The sequence below is a fragment of the Pongo pygmaeus genome, chromosome X (assembly GCF_028885625.2).
Source record: "Pongo pygmaeus isolate AG05252 chromosome X, NHGRI_mPonPyg2-v2.0_pri, whole genome shotgun sequence".
In the NCBI taxonomy this organism is placed as follows: domain Eukaryota; kingdom Metazoa; phylum Chordata; class Mammalia; order Primates; family Hominidae; genus Pongo; species Pongo pygmaeus.
In genome coordinates, this window is record NC_072396.2 from 134601717 (window position 1) to 134607716 (window position 6000).

Consider the following 6000-nt stretch of genomic DNA (forward strand, 5'->3'; position numbering starts at 1 on the left):
CATCTCAAAAACAAAAACAAAAACAAAAAACAAAAAACAAAAAAACTTTGTTCTGATTCCAAGTCATCTTGACTTCTATGCCCCTAAGAGGCCATGCTGGGGCAGGAGGACTGAGATGGGCTCCCAGAGATTCCCCTAGATTAGTGGTTCCCAAATACCAGTTCACAGCTAACAGCATGAAACCAGTGAGGGACTTGTTAAAGTACACACTCCTGGGGCCGCAGCCCCCAACACTCTGGTCAGGGAGATCTTGGGGGCAGGCCCAGGAATTAATTTGTATTGTTAGAATGTCCACAGCTGATTCTGATGTGCCTCTAGGTCTGGTGGGGGTGGGGTGGGGTGGGGACAGGGTCGTTACCCCTAGGCTTCCTAGTGAGCCCTAAAATCAGAAATGACTTTTCCTGAGCCAGAGCTTCAAAACCAGCTGTATGAACCCCAGGGCGATCTGGGTAACCAGGGAACTCAGCCTGATACAGTGGATCTTTTCAGGCCCTAAACTTAGGGTAAGTGAAACGGTTCCAGTTATACCCAATGTCCTTGGGTTGTTTCCTTGAAACTAGGAAGAAAGAGCCTCTTATCTATAAGAGACAACCGAAGACTAATCCCGAGTATAACCTGAGTATCAACCACTGTGGACACAAGGCTCAAGATGAGATTGAGAAAAAATAGATTACATGTCTGCCGCGCGCCTCCTGCTGGTAAGATTAGTGAAGGCAGGAGGCAGGAAAGTTTACCAGTTTTTTTCTGACCAGTACTGACCATTTCCCGGGATGGACGCTCAAACAGAAGGCGCTAATCCTGGTCCCTATCTGTGCATTTAGACACCTGGAACTAGAGGGGTTACTCATAAAAGGGAATGAGCTGGGAGTGCCCTGCAGCTACCTCTGCCAAATCACTAGGGCTTAACTCTCCTAAGGGGAGTCTGTGAAACCTACTAGACTGGCAGAAGGGAGGGACGGAGAGTAGACATTGAGAAACACCTCACCTGCCCAGGGAGACAGATTTTGAAGCTGGGTAGGTAGGCAGTCCTGGTAGTCTTTTTTTTTTTTTTTTTTTTTTTTTTTTTTTTGAGACGGAGTCTCCCTCTGTCGCCCAGGCTGGAGTGCAGTGGCGCAATCTTGGCCCACTGCAAGCTCCGCCTCCTGGGTACACACTGTTCTCCTGCCTCAGCCTCCCAAGTAGCTGGGACTACAGGTGCCCGCCACCACGCCCAGCTAATTTTTTGTATTTTTAGTAGAGATGGGGTTTCACCGTGTTGGCCAGGATGGTCTCGATCTCCTGACCCCGTGATCCGCCTGCCTTGGCCTCCCAAAGTGCTGGGATTACAGGCGTGAGCCACCACGCCTGGTCAGTGGTCTCTCTTAAAGATTACCAGGATTGGCTGGGGGCGGTGGCTCACGCCTGTAATCCCAGGTCTTTGGGAGGCCAAGGTGGGCGGATCATGAGGTCAGGAGATCGAGATCAGCCTGGCCAACATGGTGAAACCCCTGTCTCTACTAAAAATACAAAAATTAGCTGGGTGTGGTGGCGCACACCCATAATCCTAGCTACTCAGGAGGCTGAGGTGGGAGAATCGCTTGAACCCGGGAGGCAGGGGTTGCAGTGAGCTGAGATCTCGCCACTGAGATCGCACCACTGCACTCCAGCCTGGGCGACAGAGCAAGACTCCGTCTCAGAAAAACAAACAAACCAACCCACCAGAGGGCATAGAGAGAGCCCCCTAAGCCATGATGTAGTTGAACTAGAATGAGAAATGGACCTCGTAACCTGATTTGAATCTATAGGTGGTATTTAATCCCTTCCTCTTGGATAAAGTAGGTACTGTGACCCTCTGAATTTAATCTTAAAGTACTGGAGAAAGTTTCAGGTACAAGCATAAATAAAAACCTGGGCCAGGCATGGTGGCTCACGCCTGTAATCCAGTACTTTGGGAGGCCGAGGCGGGTGGGTCACCTGAGATTGGGAGTTTGAGACCAGCCTGGCCAACATGGTGAAACCCCATCTCTACTAAAAATACAAAAAATTAGCTGGGCCTCGTGGCCCTTGCCTGTAATCCCAGCTACTTGGGAGGCTGAGGCAGGAGAATCGCTTGAACCTGGGAGGCAGAGATTGCAATGAGCCAAGATAGCGCCATTGCACTCCAGCCTGGGCGACAGAGTGAGACTCTGTTTCAAAACAAAACAAAATCAAAACAAAACAAAACAAAACAAAACAAAACAGGCTGACCTGACCCCTACTCACCAATTCCAGGTAGAAACCCTGGCGCTTCAGATAAAGGAGAGGTACTCCAGGCATTGTTGTTCTCCCTGTCTATTTAGGGAGATCACCAAATGAGAAGGATGATATCAGACCACATCTAGTTTTCAGTCTCGATGCTTCCAACCGAAATGACAATTATTAATAGCAGCTAACACCTATCAAGTGCTGTGTACTACTAAGTACAATGTTATATGCTTAATGTGGACCGTCATGCTTAACCCTCACATCACAATTACCTCTGAGGTACAGAATGATCAAAGCTTCCTGCCGAAGGCCACATGACTGCCAAGTGTTGGAGCAGACTAGAACTGAATGGTCTGAACCACAACGTTAATTTCCCTTATCTTTCTCTATTTCTCTCAACCCTGAGAGGAGGATGTGCTCCTGGGCCTGAAGTTAATGGTCCCATCTCTGCTTCATGTAGGATTAACTAGTAGATTAGATGGGAGTTGATGTTAGATGCCAGATATTATATTTAAATTCAAGAAAATCCTGTAAAAATGATTTTCAATTCCATTTTGTAGAGGTGGAAACTGAGGTAATTTGTCATTCAGAAAATAAATGGTTATCAGGAAGTACTGACCTGTTCACATTATAGAGCACCATTTTCCTTGCCCTGGTTTTAATCAAATCAGAGCATTTTCTTTAATGGAAGGTCTGTACTATTCAAAGCTGACTTTTGATCTGTCGACAAGTAAACAATCCTTATCCAGAGATCGACAACTTCATTCCCTTCATTCTTAGCTGAATTCATTCTTAGGTCAGGCTTAGGCCCAGAACCTGGGGGTGAGGGCTGAGCAGGCTCCTGAGGAACAAATCATCCTCCCAGGAGGGGAGGGCAAGGCAGGGGGATGGAAAGTCTAGGAACGGGTGGGCCAGCTTGAACAACTGGAACTTTTAAAAAAGAGGTATTTTAGAGGAGCTTCCTGCACCATTTGAAGGATGGGAAGAAATGACCTCCAAGGTCCTTTTCAGTTCTACATTCCTCTGAACGACAAAAATAGTGTGATTGTGCACTGGTTTCTATGGCCATATGCATGTTAAGACAGCTATGAAGAGAATGAAGTTTTAGTCTCTAGATAAGGATTGTTTACTTGTCAACAGATCAGAAGTCAGCTTCGAATAGTACAGACCTTTCAGTAAAGAAAGGGAAGAGGGATTAAAACCAGAGCAGGAAAAATGGTGCTCTATAGTATGAACAAGCCAGTACTTCCTGATAACCATTTATTTTCAGAATGATGTTACCTCAGTTTCCGCATTTGCATAATGGAATCGAAAATCACCTTTATGGTATTTCCTTGAATTTAGATAAAATATAAAATGCATTTTATGCATAAACATTTGTGTATTATTCCTTATCCAATTCCCCTGACATAAAGGACAATTGGAAAGAATGAAAATGGAAGATCATTCATGTAGCTCCCAATCATTCAGTTTTAAAAATGAAGCTGTGCTGTATATGTCCTTCTTTTAAATTATTCAAAACTGAGGTAACTTGACCGCAAAGCCACTTGGAAGTTACTAAGAGAACTAAATCAACTGTTTGAAATTATTTCAAATTGTGGCCTTTAAGGATTTGACTCAATCAATAAGACAACTTGTTAAGCAGCTGAGTTTTCCAAGCTTGGGGTATCTACTAATTTATCAAGGATTCTTATGTTCTAAGGCACTGAAGATTTGCTAGATAGAAATACCCTATTCTGTTATTTTATCAAGAAAAAAACTTACACAACTTAACACTTTCCTTCGATTCTATGTTATGATAATCTAGTTAGGAGAACATACTGGAGAAGATAGATGAGGGGAAAAATGGAGATGAGGGGAAAAATGGAGATAAGGGGAAAACAGAAAAGGACAATTTCAAGATTGAGTGAAAATATCCCCTCTCTCTGAGAAAGAAAGGTATTTCTCAATCATTTTAAAAGTCCTACAAAAGGAAAGAACACTTTACTACTGCTATTTAAAATTACATGTTTTCGGCCGGGAACGGTGGCTCACGCCTGTAATCCTAGCACTTTGGGAAGCCGAGGCGGGTGGATCACCTGAGGTCAGGAGTTCGAGACCAGCCTGACCAACATGGTGAAACCCTGTCTCTACTAAAAATACAAAAAAAATTAGCTGGGCGTGGTGGCGGGCGCCTGTAATTCCAGCTACTCAGGAGGCTGCGGCAGGAGACTCGCTTGAACCCGGGAGGCAGAGGTTGCAGTGAGCCAAGATCGTGCCACCACTGCACTCCAGCCTGGGTGACAGAACGACACCCTGTCTCAAAAAAAAAAAAAAAAAAAAAAAAGAAAAGAAAAAAATTACATGTTTTCATATAATTAATTGTATTGAATAAGTACCCAAGATTTCATTGATTCAAGATTCCTTTCTTTCTGGAAATGAATTCCTGGTAATAATGAATAAAGAAGTTTCCTTTAAAGAAGGGGTTCTTTAGCACAAAAGGAATGCTTCCCTTCAGAGCAGACAGGATTCCGTAGTAGTTTTCAATAAGGCAGTGTCGTTTCATAGTCCTTAGACAGAAAAAGCCAGAGCTACACTCATTTCCGACATTAGAGAATTATGCCACATGTAATTGAAGCACTGTGATAAGATGTCATCCACCCGACAGTTTGAAGGAATGTACTTCAAGACCTGGGAATTATAAGCCAAAGTTATGAATAACCACAATGTTGATGGATTGCCACTAAAACTGTCAGAGAAGATTCCACTGATGTGTCGTTTCCAGGGTCTCAGCAGAAGCAGCAGTAGCAGCAGTAGTGATAGTAACAGCAGCAACAGAATTAACAGCAATAACAGCTGAAGTAGCAGCAGGAGTAGCAGTAACATCAGCATTGTTTATTCATTGTCTACTCTGTCACACCAGAGCCAAACGTTATACATATATAATATACAGATGGTCCTCGAGTTACAATGGTTTGACTTATGACTTTTTTTTTTTTTTTTTGAGATGGAGTCATGCTCTGTTGCCCAGGCTGGAGTGCAGTGGCACAATCTCGGCTCACTGTAACCTCCGCCTCCCAGGTTCAAGCAATTCTCCCACCTCAGCCTCACAAGAAGCTGGGATTACAGGCACACGCCACCATGCCCAGCTAATTTTTGTATTTTTTTTTAGTAGAGACGGGGTTTCACCATGTTGGCCAGGCTGGTCTTGAACTCCTGACCTTGTGATCCTCCCGCCTTGGCCTCCCAAAGTGCTGAGATTACAGGCATGAGCCACCGTGCCCGGCCAGACTTACGACTTTTTTTGTTGTTGTTGTTGAGACAGTCTTGCTCCCTCGCCCAGGCTGGAGTGCAGGGGCACCATCTTGGCTCACTGCAACCTCTGCCTCCTGGGCTCAGGTGATCCTCCCACCTCAGCCTCCAGAGTAGCTGGGACTACAGGCGTGCACCACCACACCCGACTAATTTTTGTATTTTTAGGACAGACGGGGTTTCGCCATGTTGGTCAGGCTGGTCTTGAACTCCTGGGCTCAGATGATTTGCCTGCCTCCCAAAGTGCTGGGATTATAGGCATGAGCCACCACGTCCAGCCAACTCATGATTTTTTGACTCTACAATGCTGTGAAAGGGATACACACACCTTCAGTAGAAACCATACTTCAATTTTTTTTTTTTTTTTCTGGGCTAGCAATATGCAGTAGGAGATTCTCTCGTGATGCTGGGCAGTGGCAGCGAGCCACAGCTCTCAGGCAGCCACGAGATCACAAAGGGTAAACAACCAAAAACACAGTGTACTGT